Raw genomic sequence first — 12,524 nt, 5'->3', positions numbered from 1 at the left:
ACTGGGCAGGATGACTGGAGGCCTGGGAGTGCCAGCCAACAAGCTCCCAGCTTCATGGCTTCTTGGCAGCCTTAGGCTCCCAGAATGTGTGGCTCTGAGGGAGCCCACCAGGCAGACTGCCCAGAGCCAGGCTTCCATTTTCTCATGGAATATCATAATGTTTTGTTTTGTTTTCTGAATTGGAACAATTCCAAATTTTAAAATATCGAAATTCTCTTCAAAACAGAATTACATTTTCCACACAGCTATATTTGCTAACTCCAAACATTCAAAAACTATGAGTCAAAGCCACCCCAAAAAGTCATGAGGGGTTTAAAAATAACCCATTTTTGTTCTGTCCTCTGTTTGTTTTTAATCTCCCCCTGCCCTCAATCCAATGCATGCATGACAGTTACTACTTACAGCTTACCAAATGTGTGAATAAGAATGCTGGTTCTGGCTCCTCCATGCACCTGCTCCCTGACTCGCCACTTTCCTTCCCCTTCCTTCTACTACACAGAGTCATCCTCACACCCCACCCCAGCTTCCCATCGGCAGGCTCCCTCAGTCCCTTGCTCCTTCAAGACCTATTTCTACCCTCGCAGGCCCCCATACTTCCCTTTGTTCCCCACAGCAGGTTTTAGCAGCTTCCCTCTATTTCCAGCCTGCAGAAAATGGGGCTTCTCCTGGGTCCTTATTCATTCCCTCTTCCTGCACTTTGGTGAGGCTGCAGTTTCAAAGCTGCACCTGCTTCAGGGATGTGCTCCACCCAGAGTGAACCAGATGCCTGGAGCACAACTGCGACAGTGGTCTCTCTAGTCACTGAAGCAGTTCAGTCAAAATTAATGAGCTGAGCTTGTTTTTCTCATGAGATTTCCCTCAAATTGGCCCCAAATCACCGCACTCACAACACTGTTGTAGCTATGTTGGTCCCAGGATATTAGAAAGACAAGCCCTGAAGAAGAGCTCTGTTTAAGCTTGAAAGCTTATCTCTTTCACCAACAGAACTTGGTCCAGTAGACAACACTACCTCCCCTTGCCTTGTCTCTCTAACACTCACAAATTGAGAATGCTGGTAATGCTCTGATACAGATTCAGAGGAAGCTAAACACATCAAGACTATTGGAGGACAGTCTGTGGCCAGTCTGAACTGCAATGGAGAACTCTGAGAAAGAGTACAGTCTTTAGAGTACAGTGCGCCCCCAGGGAATTAAGGAGCAAGCAGCCACTGTGCAGCTCTGAGCAGAGAGTCTTCAATCCAGCCTGGTTCTTATACAGGCCACATAAAGGGGTGCGGTGGAGGTTCCATCTATAGACATCCTTCCACCACTGCTGAATCTGACCATGTGACTATGCAGAATAACTGGCAATAGAAAATACCCATCTGATGGAAATGCAGGGTTCCCTTATCTACTGGAATTTTAAAAAGTCTTGCAGACAAGGTTGCCCTCTTTTTGTTTAAATACAAGACACAGGAAGAGTTATAGACTAAATACAAACATATTTACTTTGAAGGCTCCCCACAGGCTCCTCTTCCCTTGTCCTTACTGCAGAGCATTAGCGAATAAGGTAGTCTCCCAGAATACTTCAAGCTAATTAAGTATGCTAAATACAATTACAGCTACTGAGAAGGTGCAGTGTGCACAAATGTAACCACAGATTGGGGCTATCTTGCACAAGGGAGCATAAAACCAATCAGTATCTCTTTCAGCTATATAAACCTCTGCTGATAGCATGTAACAAGACATAGATAAATAGCATTGCTTGAAATGCCAGGCAGATGATTTTCACTAAAACAAATGTTTCCCATTATTTCTGTGCGGTACACAAAAAGCATTTGAAGTCATTTCAAAGAAATGGTTCTTAGCCTACATGAAAGGAGCACAGACAATAGAAGTGAAGAAAAAAGGCTTTTTAAACTCCACAAAAACCTGATTCTACATTAGTAATGTTTTTTGAAGTTGCCATTCTATTTTTGACACAATCCCAGGTCAGAGAATTTAGGGCCAGATCCAGGAAGTTTTGCCATTTGACTTCAAGGGACTGAGATTTGGTGCTTCCAGAATTAGTCTGATTTAATTTTTGTGTAAGAGGTTAAATTAAAAAAAAAAAAGCTACTAATGACATATTCCTCTGAGGAAAGATTTGGGGCTAACCAGAGCCCATTAAAGTCTATGGAAGGACCCCAATTAATTCAATAGGCTATGGATCAGGAATCTGCCACTGCCACCCTGGAGCCACTTTAGGTAAGTGGCACCAGGCCAGAGCCTGAACCCTCCTGCACCCCATCCCCCAACTCCCTGCCCTAAGCCCCCTCGTGTACCCCACACCCCTCCTGCACCCCAACTCCCTGCCCTGAGCTCCCTGCTGCACCCTGCACCCCTGTGCACCCCAACCCCCTGCCCTGAATACCCTGCTGCACCCCGCACCTCTCCTGCACCCCAACCCCCTTCCCTGAGCCCCCTCATATACCTCACACCCCTCCTCTGTCCCAATCCCTTGCCCTGAGCCCCTTCCTGCACACCGCACCCCTTCCCACCCCCCGCACTCCCTCATGCACCCCATCCCCCTGCCCTGGCCCTGCATACAATTTCCCCACCCAGATGTGGCCCTCAGCCCAAAAATTTTGCCCACCCTTGTTCTATAGAATATCATGGATTTAAAATAAATAAAAAGAACAACATGTTAAAATTGAAAGCTAATTACAAAGTACAAATATGATTTCAGTAACTGGGTCTTTCAGAGTGGAACAAACTACACAAGTGAAAGGAGCCGAAACTGCCCAATCAATCTCCTAAACTCCCAATTTAAAAAAAATATAAAGCTCACCCTATAGGAAATATTCATATAATATTATTGTGAATTAAACTGGAGAGTTGTAAAATAAAACCTCCTCTGCTCAGACTTCTCAGAGAAACTTCTCCTTGATGTTCATGAATATTGCTGTATAACCTCCATGGGGTTCACTGTCTTTGGATCCATGCTCCAGTTGTCTTCACAAATCATCTGATGATGCTGGAATGAGATTTTCAGCTCAAATTTCCACCTCTACTTTTTTTTCCTCAGGAAAATCTAAAAGGACCAGCCACTAGGAGGAAGTATTTTGTAAAAATCTCATCGAAAGACAAATAGATAGGATCAGGATACAGAGGCATGCACAATCTCTGTCCCTGTCCCAATGACAATCTGTAATCATTCATAGTCATTCATGATGACAACAGATAGTCATTGGGCCAGGTAAAGAGAATGAGAATGACTGTATAACCTGGCAATTAGGGCACTCCTCAGTACATGGGAGACCCAGGATCAAGTCCCTACTTTAATGACTAAGAACAACTTCAAAAGGAGAGATTGAGAAACTCCCATACCAGGAAATCCCATAGTTCAATGGGTAGGACACTTTCCTGTAATGTGGGAGACATAAGTTCAAACCACTTTGCCACATCCTGGTCTTCCAGAAGAATACCATAACCAGTAGGGCTAAAGGTTATAAGGAAAGTCTTCTCCCTTTGAGTTTTATGAATCTAGTCCTCTTTGGCTTTCATCAAAATGCCCCAAATTTAAATGAAGTTTTTAATGTTGGGTCCAAACAAAATGTTTTGTTTGGACTCAATTTGAATTTTTCTAAAATGTCCAATTAGCTAAATAATAAAAGAAAAATAATAACAACAACAATTTGTTCAAAAAAAAATTTGGGGGAGGGGGGGCAAGAGACTGAAACGGTTTGAATTATTTCTCACTGGGGAACTCTTAAAGAGGTTCAGAGTCTTAATACCTTTCATTGTAATTTGTGAACTGTCATTACAGGAGTTACTGATAGAAAATCAATTTTCTTAATACCAGAATTCCTGAGATTTCAGTTATCTTGATATTGATGAATTTAACCTTTTAATGTTTTTGATTTTACAGTATTAAATGTAACAGTTGAGAAAATGTTGCACCAAACAATTCCTTTAATAAGCACAGCATTTAGGCTGCGATCCAGCAATGAGAAGTCAATGGTGCTACCACAGGCTTAAAGTTACACTCATACTTAAGTTCTTTGCCGGACTGGGGCCTTAGTCAAAAGTACACAATTAAATGGTGCTATGGGTATGTTATTCTTCACATGACTTCTCCCAATAGCATCTCACAGAACTGCAAGTATAAATTATTGCACTTAAGAAGTTTCTTCTATTTGAAATGCATCCTGGAATATTTTGTTTGCAGTGATATTTTCCATTTTAATGTGTAAGGAATCTCTCTCACAGACTCCTACTGATGTCAATAGCTTCAAAGCAGAAGAAGTGCTTTAAAGTGCTACAAGTCTTAAGGATCTTACTTAAAACTCAGGGTGCATTCCTGGATCCACTGACATTAAGGCCAAAACTTCCATTGAGTTGAACAAGGTAAGTGCATATTTTACAGCATACTTAATTTTTAGTAATTTAATAAACACTCTTCATCCCAATTATTTCTATTCATTACTGGCTCAGTTTGAAAGAGCTGCTGAGGTTTTAATTGTCTCTGCATTGCTGTTTTCACTGTACATGTATCTGGAGCCTCACCCAAAGACCACTCAAATCAAGTGAGAGTTTTTCAATTAGAATGAACTTTGAATCCTGCCCTTGGTTACCTGAGACTGATTTAAGTGTGATTAAGGTCCACATACATATGTTTCACTGTATTATTTGGGCAATGAAACATTGTTCATGATTACTACTAAGAATAACTGGTTTCCTTTAAACAGAATTATAATGGGACTTCAGTGAAAGTTTGCAACATGGACAGAAAACTTGATTCACATCCTCAGAGTTTTGTTGGAGGAAGGAATAATGAGCATGTGGCCAAAGTCTTCAGCGAGTGAAGGTAATATGTAAAGAGGACTCACCAAATGTCTTAGTGTCTCCAACCTAAAACAGAACAAGACAGTGAAATCAAGGCAGGGGAACAGGCTGCAGGAAATAATTTGAGACGAGGACTCTTTAAAGGTTACAGTCAAATGGCAATATCCGGCTGCTCCCTAGTTGTAACGAAAACAAAACAACAAAAAGTCAAAAGAAAATTGTTCTCACGCTAGAATTCCACATACTTTTTCTGTGCCTCAGTCCTGCCAGAAAACAAAGGCACATTATGCAAATATAACTACCTCAGTTGATCTTATTTTCAATGGTGAATCACATATCAGATGTAAATAAGGTGACCTTGAACATTCGACAGGGTTCAGAGATGAATATTCATGCACATCCCCATTGGTGTATTTGTAAGTCTATCATGAGTCTGCATTATAGCTCTCCCGAGTGAAAAAAGTAAAAATCTCATTAGGACTATGTGCAGCAAACTGCTGCAAATTAGTGGTATCATTTTGACCTAACGTTTGTGCGTATATGCAATAAAACGTATGGGAAATATACAGAAATTCTCTTTTCTGCTATCTCTTGGAGAAAAATGTAGAATTTTTTTTTTAAAAACTTAAATCACAATTCTAAACAACATTTCCTGTCTACTTTATTTGTTTTGTAAATTATATCCACTTTAAACGGTAACTAGTTACAATTTAATGTTCTCCAAACGATCACTCTACCTACACACCATCCCAAGAGCCTAACTAAAATTTCTTAGTTCTTATTCATGAAAAAGAATTCAGCTGGGTTAACAGATTGTAATGTGACAACAATATTAAATTAGACTACAAGGTATACAGCAGCAAATTTTTCTACCAGAGAGTAATATCATGTACCGAACTAATTCAAGTTAGAGAATGGATTCTATTGTAAAGCCATGTTATAACTCTATTGCAATGCACAAATCCAAATCAAACGTGGACTAAAAGATCCAAACACTGTTTGGTAATGAAAATATCTTTACATGGTGGATCACTGAGCTGTAGAACTGTAATGTCATTCCCAGAAGTACTGCTTGCAGACTTGTACAGTACTTCTAAAAATAGTATCAAACCCTTGTGGCATCCACCACTGTTGAAAAGAGATTAATTGTACAAACATATCCAGTGACGGTTCTTTAAACACCTGTCCAGGTTCACAGCCACTAGAATACTTTTACAATCTGTTTATCCCTCTTCAGTTCTAAATGTAAATATAAACACGATTGTTCTTAATCAAAAACTTTCTAAATATGTCTAGTATAAAATAATAAAAATCTATCAGTCTAGCTAAGAATGTGTTCTTACTTCTTCCATTCTCCCAAAAATGTAAAACTGACTCCAATATTTGTTTTAGTAATGTGACGTAACAGGGTCTCAACCCAGCCCTGTTAAAGTTGCAGACATGATTTTGCATACACAAATATATGCATATGTCAGGTGAACATTGCACACACACAAAATCGATATAGTTAAGAAGATGCTTTTGAAACGTTGGCCCAGAATATTCCTGAGAATTAGATAAAATATTCATCTTCGTGGAGGCTTGGTTTACTAGACTACCTACATTAATTGTAGTTAATTGAAAGCAGTGGTTTTCAAACTTTTGTACTGGTGACCCCTTTCACATAACAAGCCTCTGAGTGTGAACCCCTTCATAAATTAAAAACACTTTAAAATATATTTAACACCATTAGAAATGCTGGAGGCAAAGTGAGGTTTGGGGTGGAGGCTGACAGCTCACGACCCCCGAGGGGGTCCCGATCCCCAGTTTGAGAACCCCTGATCTAAAGCCACCCTGCACAGACTGAAATAGGGCTGGCTGGCTTCTCATGCAACTAGTCAAAAAAGCCCTTCTCCCTCAAAATACGGAGCTCCACAAAGCTCACAAAGGGCAAGACACCCAGGTAGCTGCTTTCCAACTTGTAGAGAAATATGAGACCAGAATAGGAAAGATGGTGTAGTGGAGAGGGCACAGGACTGGAACTCTGGGTTTGACTCCCAGCTCAGCCACAAACTTCCTGTGTGACTTTGGGTGCAATCTAGTTTGTGCCTCAGTTTCCCATATATACCCAATGGGCTGTTTCAAGCATAAGGTCCATTACTGATTATGGAGGCATTCAGATAATGGATAAGGAGGGCTATATCAGTGCCTAGATTACACAATGTATGACTATCACCCCCATCTGTCATCCTTTCCCATAAGAAGAAAATTCTGTACTTACGCTACCATTCTGATCCAGTGAAGAATTGCCTGGTTTTCAACCACATACCACTCCTCTATGTGAGGTTATGAATCCTTCCTGGGCCCCGATCTGTTTAGCGTTTTCTATATCCAGCATATCTTTATTGTAATATATAAATAATTGCAGCTAGTCATGTTTTTAGGCCAAGAAGTGCTCCTTCAATTTTTTTCATTTTACACTTTAAAGCACAGCTCATCAGAATCTGTAGGCAACTCTACTTACAGCATATAAGAGAACAGCCCTTGACTAACTTCATTTTTCATTTTTGTACTAGCGAAGGTGATATATTGTTAGATAGAAGACTATAGTCTGCCTCATTCTAAATCAACATGTGAGAAATATCAAGGTGTAATTTATTATTATAGAGGTCCTTGTATATAAAATGAAACTAGTGAAAAATCTCATTACAAAGTTATCTCCATTGAATTTGATCTCTCATACATTAAACAATGATGTTTTCAATACCTAAACTTCAAAAAGACTAATCAAAATATTGGTACAAGTTGCTCATTTTGGAAATAAAGTTTGAGTGATGACAAAGTCCTGCAACAGATCTCAGCAGTAAATCAGATAGCTATTTGCTACCTTTTGCCACTTGTTACTCTGATGGTGTATGTTTATTACATTCAACATAAAAGTACCTTGCACACAAAAAATGTAAAATTGATGATGCATAACCTACATATTTTAAACTTAAGCTTAGCCTTCTCTAGTACAGTTACAGCAGATACTGAAAATAGTCTTTCCAAGGTCAGAGATGAATCAGTTAACTTTCAAATCAACATGAATGAGTTCTCAGTACTAGTTTAGAGTGCCATACAGAATATAATGAAACATATCTTATTAATAGTTTTCTATTCAATATGTTGTTGAAAAGATAAAAGATTTCAATATTTTTAGCAAAACCACAGAGACCTTTACCTTCTCCTTGACCAGACTAATAACGCTCAATATTAAACAACTGTTGAACGCAATGGAAACATAATGTATATTCTCAACATTGATTTAAAAGAGGTATGCTCAAATAACCAAGGCATCTGCATCATCAATAACAGTTCTGAATTTGTCAGTAACACTGCTGACAAACCATGGTTCAAGCCTGAGTTGTGCAAAACTTGAACATTTTTATTTGGAGAGGTTTTGTGCAATTTTTTTTCAGCGTGGGTTCATTTGGTTACAGCCCTTGCCTCATTAAGTCTTCCTTTTTGGTAGGTTAGAGCTGAATGCATAACTCTTAGCAAATAAAATTTATCCAATAAATGTATCCTATTTCTCGTTACTAAATTTTTTTGACTGTTTTTAGTATTCACATTTAAAATAGGTGTGTGTGTGTGTGTGTGTGTGTGTGTGTGTGTGTGTGTGTGTGTGTGTGTACACAGATAATATGTACACACACATTTAAGGTGAATACTGAATAATGAATATATACTCAATATAATATGCACATACAAACATATATTCTCAGTCAATACACAAACTATATACTTAGTTACAATTGGTCAGCTAGAAGTCACCTTATATTGTTCCTGCCCCCTGAGTATGTAAGCTTTCAAACACTTCACGAGCTAATATTTGCATGTGTGAATTTAAAATCTAGTGTCGGTGTATACTCTCACTCATGTGACTTTGAAACTTTCTTTCATTAACATTTGTGCAACAAATTACACAAATGATAACACAAAGAGAACACCAATAGAGGATGATGAAACATGGCCCAAGTGAATTCAGTTAAAAATCCAAATGAATAGTCAGAGCTAACGTACTGCATTATTTGCCCGGCACTAAGTTTTGATAGAGAAGGGTCTGTGCTGCAACATCTGGATCCATACCTATATCTGGATATCAAACAACATCATCCAGGTTTCAGTTTGCCCTATTCTAGAGTCTCTAAGCCACAAAATTCAGATCCAAATCTGGGGTTGGATTTGATATTCTCCCCCCAGAGTTAGAGGGCATTTGGATCTAGGAGAAGGAGGCAATTCAGGCCAATCTCTAGCATCAAAATTCATATGAATTAAAAAATCTCCAAGGATACAAAACTTGTGAGTCAGCCCCTTCCAAACAAAAAATAATAAAACAACAAAAAACCAAGAGTTTTTAAAGTGCAAGTTTGGAATTCTTTATGTCTGTCTCCTGGTGCTTGAGTCTTGTGTGTTCACATTTCCAAAAGGTTCTGCAACTATAAATGTAGACATTTAATTAAAAAAAAAAAAAGACAAGCCAAGGTTCTCACAGTTACATGACTCCAAAACACCAAAAAATACAAGACTTGAGCCAAAATAAAATTGTAAGAGTTATTAACACAAACTCAGCCAGAATTGTCACTTTTAAGGAGTTTTAAGTTCAAACTATGACAAAAACATTACGCCTCACATGGTTTCCACCCAAAACTCTACATGCACTACATTAATCCAACGCCTGCTAAGACTGGTGCCCTCTCTGGAAGTCTTGTCCTCTCACCAATTGCCAGTTACTTTTGGCACGTCTTATCTTGACTATCTGGATTTCCCGTGGTCTAGGTAGACAAATGAACAGTTCAGCATAACTCCATCTTGCCATGGAATGGCTACTGCATTATCTTGCAGCATCCTTTTGGCCACTAGTTTGCTCAAGATGGAATTGCAATACGTTTCCTGGACTTCCAGAAGCACAAGCTAGTAGAGTAAACAAGTGGCACAAAATTCCTCAGAAAACTTTTTTCTTCCTAATTATTTGGTTCCAGGCCTACCTCTTTCATAGTTTTTGCATTTCATAAAGGGGTTTCAATGGTAAAAAAGACAAATTCAGGCTGTGTGCACTTTCAGAGATTCATAAAAATATCCATGTCAGAGCACAACATTTTTTAAAATTCCAAATTAAGAATTTAACATAATTCTGATTAGTGGAGGAGATGAGCCCAAACTGGAACATCGACTCTTCCAATTCAGGGGCAAGGATGGCTGGGGAGGAAACTGTCCCTACAGTTTCATTCTGAGTCACTTTCAAAATCCAAAAGAAGGATTCTATTTTCAGGCTCCAGTTCAAAGCCTAGCCTAAACCGCATATAGCTTTGAACACCACTTCCTCCACTCATCACTAGTTACTATCTGAATGGTCTTTCTCTCTAGACAATGGCTGGGCTCTGGGAGTCCCTTCTAAAATGTGACTAGCTAAAAAAGTATATAAGTCCTGAACAAAAAATGAAATACACTTTCTGGAAAAATCTGTATTGTGTGTCAGTGCTATTCCACTATATAACATTCTATATGCCACTAGCTTAATTTAGGTTGGCTTTTTAGTGGGAAAGCACATAATATTAAATGAAATGAAGTATGTTTTTTTTCTCATCATTATGATTTTTCCTCTTCACTTCCTCCACATATGTAATCCTCATTGACTTTTCTGAAGAGAAACTTGAATGGATTTAGCCACGGGGAAAGAATTTGCTCACTTTGCAATCGCTCCCTCCCCACATAGTTCCATTTTTACTATTTATTTAGAAAGTCTACATATCCAGAAACATCACCCTATTTCTTAATCACATACTAGACTTCTTTGAAAAGAAAAGATATCAAACAGAAAGGTAGCTTACAAGGATTTAGAATAATAACCTTAATGGTTAGAGGGGTTACTTTCATTCAGTAATAATACTTGTTTAATAGTTTCTCTTTCAGAAAAGGAAAGGGAGGAAGCCGATGAAGGGAGATTCTATAACATGTTTTTAAATATTTTTGAGCTAGAATGAAGAATAGCTGAAAGGATTCTGATAGCTAAAGTATGTGTTATCCTTCGATACAGCATGGTTTATTATACAGTAAGGAAAAAGAAAGAAAAGAAAAGCATGCATACCTAAGAACTACTGTATACATCCTGAAGTGTTGAGGGAGGGGGCAGGGACAAAACAAAATTTCAACTCTGTTTTTATGGAAATAAGATGGGGAGAAATCTGGGTCTCTATTGAATAAAGGCTGTGGATCCTAATTCAACGTAAAAGGTTATACAAAAATGATAGCACTGAAAGCAATCTCACATACATTTCTGTTTACTAACACGGGTTGTTAGCTTTTTTGGCATATGGATATGGAAAATGTAATGTGTTCAAAATAAATAATTAATACTATTAAGGTTGCCTGACACTTTTCATTATAATACTGTATTTCCAGTTACTTATAAATTTGTCAGATTTTTGATTGTTCAGGTAAAACATTTCCTTGCTGGTTTGTTGTAGGTGTGATTTTTTTTATGTTTTGTTTTTGTAAGTTTTAGTTAAAATGGTTCCAAGAATAAGATTACAGAAAAAACACATTGTTTTGCCCATGTTAAAAAAATAAATTTTATTCTGTTGAGAAGCTGTAGCATCTTCATGCTTTGGATCAGGGACTTGAAATTTGGCATGGAGGGTTCACCTTCACGTCAGGATGTGCCTTTTGCCAGGCCTGTGAAAATTTGCCAACATTTGGCCAAATTAGAAGCCTCCAAAAATCTCAATTCACCAATGCACAGAAGACACATGTTAAAATTTAGCACTTCAGTTCGCTGAAGATTGTCTGCATTGAGCATGCGCCATTCTGGAACTGCAGGGCCTGAGCAGGACTTTCCTGCAATTGCTCCTCCCAGCTGCCAACGTGGTGCCAGGCACAGGAACTGAGAGCAGGAAGACTTTCTTTCCTGTGCTCTTTTCAGTGCCCATCCTGCTGACACTCAGGCAGCAAGGAGGAGGAGGATATAGGCTGACAGGAATGCAGAGGGGTGAAGGGGAATGGTGGATTGTAGGAGATCAGAGAGGGAGGAACTGATGTGGGGACAGCAGAGGGGCTATGGAGAGGATCTGGTGGGGACTACACACAGGAGCAGAAGAGTCTATAAGCACTGTGGTACACTTCCTGTCAAAACCTGAAATGGAATCCCACTGCCAGCAAATAGCTGTGAAACCCACTGGAGATGTGTGCACCTCCTCCCCCTCCAATGGCTGGTTCACTGAGGATAACAAGTGGTAGGGGTCTGTGCTGTGGATGTAAAGGTCCAAATCTTGCTGCTGACACAAGTTGCATATCAATACAGTTCCACCATGGAATTTCTATTTTTAGTCTGTTTTTTAAAAAAACTTAGAAAATTACATTTACGCAAACTGGATGTTAAAAGCACATTATTCAAGTTGCAAGGTCCGGCTCTCAAAAGTTAGGAAATATTGGAATTAAGGTTGGCCCTCTTTGTGAATTTGCATTATGATACCTTCTTTAAGTACATTGACACACACTATTTTTTCCACAGGACCCTTATCTCATTCAGTGCCCAGGATTGGCAGTGCTCTGGGAACAAATGAAGCTATTATCTATAGCAGCGGTTTTCAAACATTTTTCCTCGTGACCCAATTGAAGAAAACTGTTGATGTCCGTGACCCAACATAATTACCACATATCTTTTGACTAGAGTTTTCATAAAATCTTAATAATGCAATA

The 12,524-nt window shown here is 38.9% G+C and overlaps 1 long non-coding RNA gene across 4 annotated transcripts in view; it reads right to left on the bottom strand.

Moving 5' to 3' along the window:
- LOC120369641 overlaps window positions 1-12,524 on the bottom strand; it is a 456,833-nt gene that overhangs the window by 22,747 nt on the left and 421,562 nt on the right. For all 4 annotated transcript variants that reach the window (XR_005583288.1, XR_005583291.1, XR_005583289.1 and 1 more), the window contains one exon: window positions 7,066-7,184. This is a non-coding gene — a long non-coding RNA (uncharacterized LOC120369641). The remainder of the gene's footprint in view (window positions 1-7,065; window positions 7,185-12,524) is intronic.

The sequence above is a fragment of the Mauremys reevesii genome, linkage group 8 (assembly GCF_016161935.1).
Source record: "Mauremys reevesii isolate NIE-2019 linkage group 8, ASM1616193v1, whole genome shotgun sequence".
Classification (NCBI taxonomy): domain Eukaryota; kingdom Metazoa; phylum Chordata; order Testudines; family Geoemydidae; genus Mauremys; species Mauremys reevesii.
The sequence above is the reverse complement of the archived record's forward strand: the minus strand, read 5'-3'. Positions and strand labels throughout refer to the sequence as shown.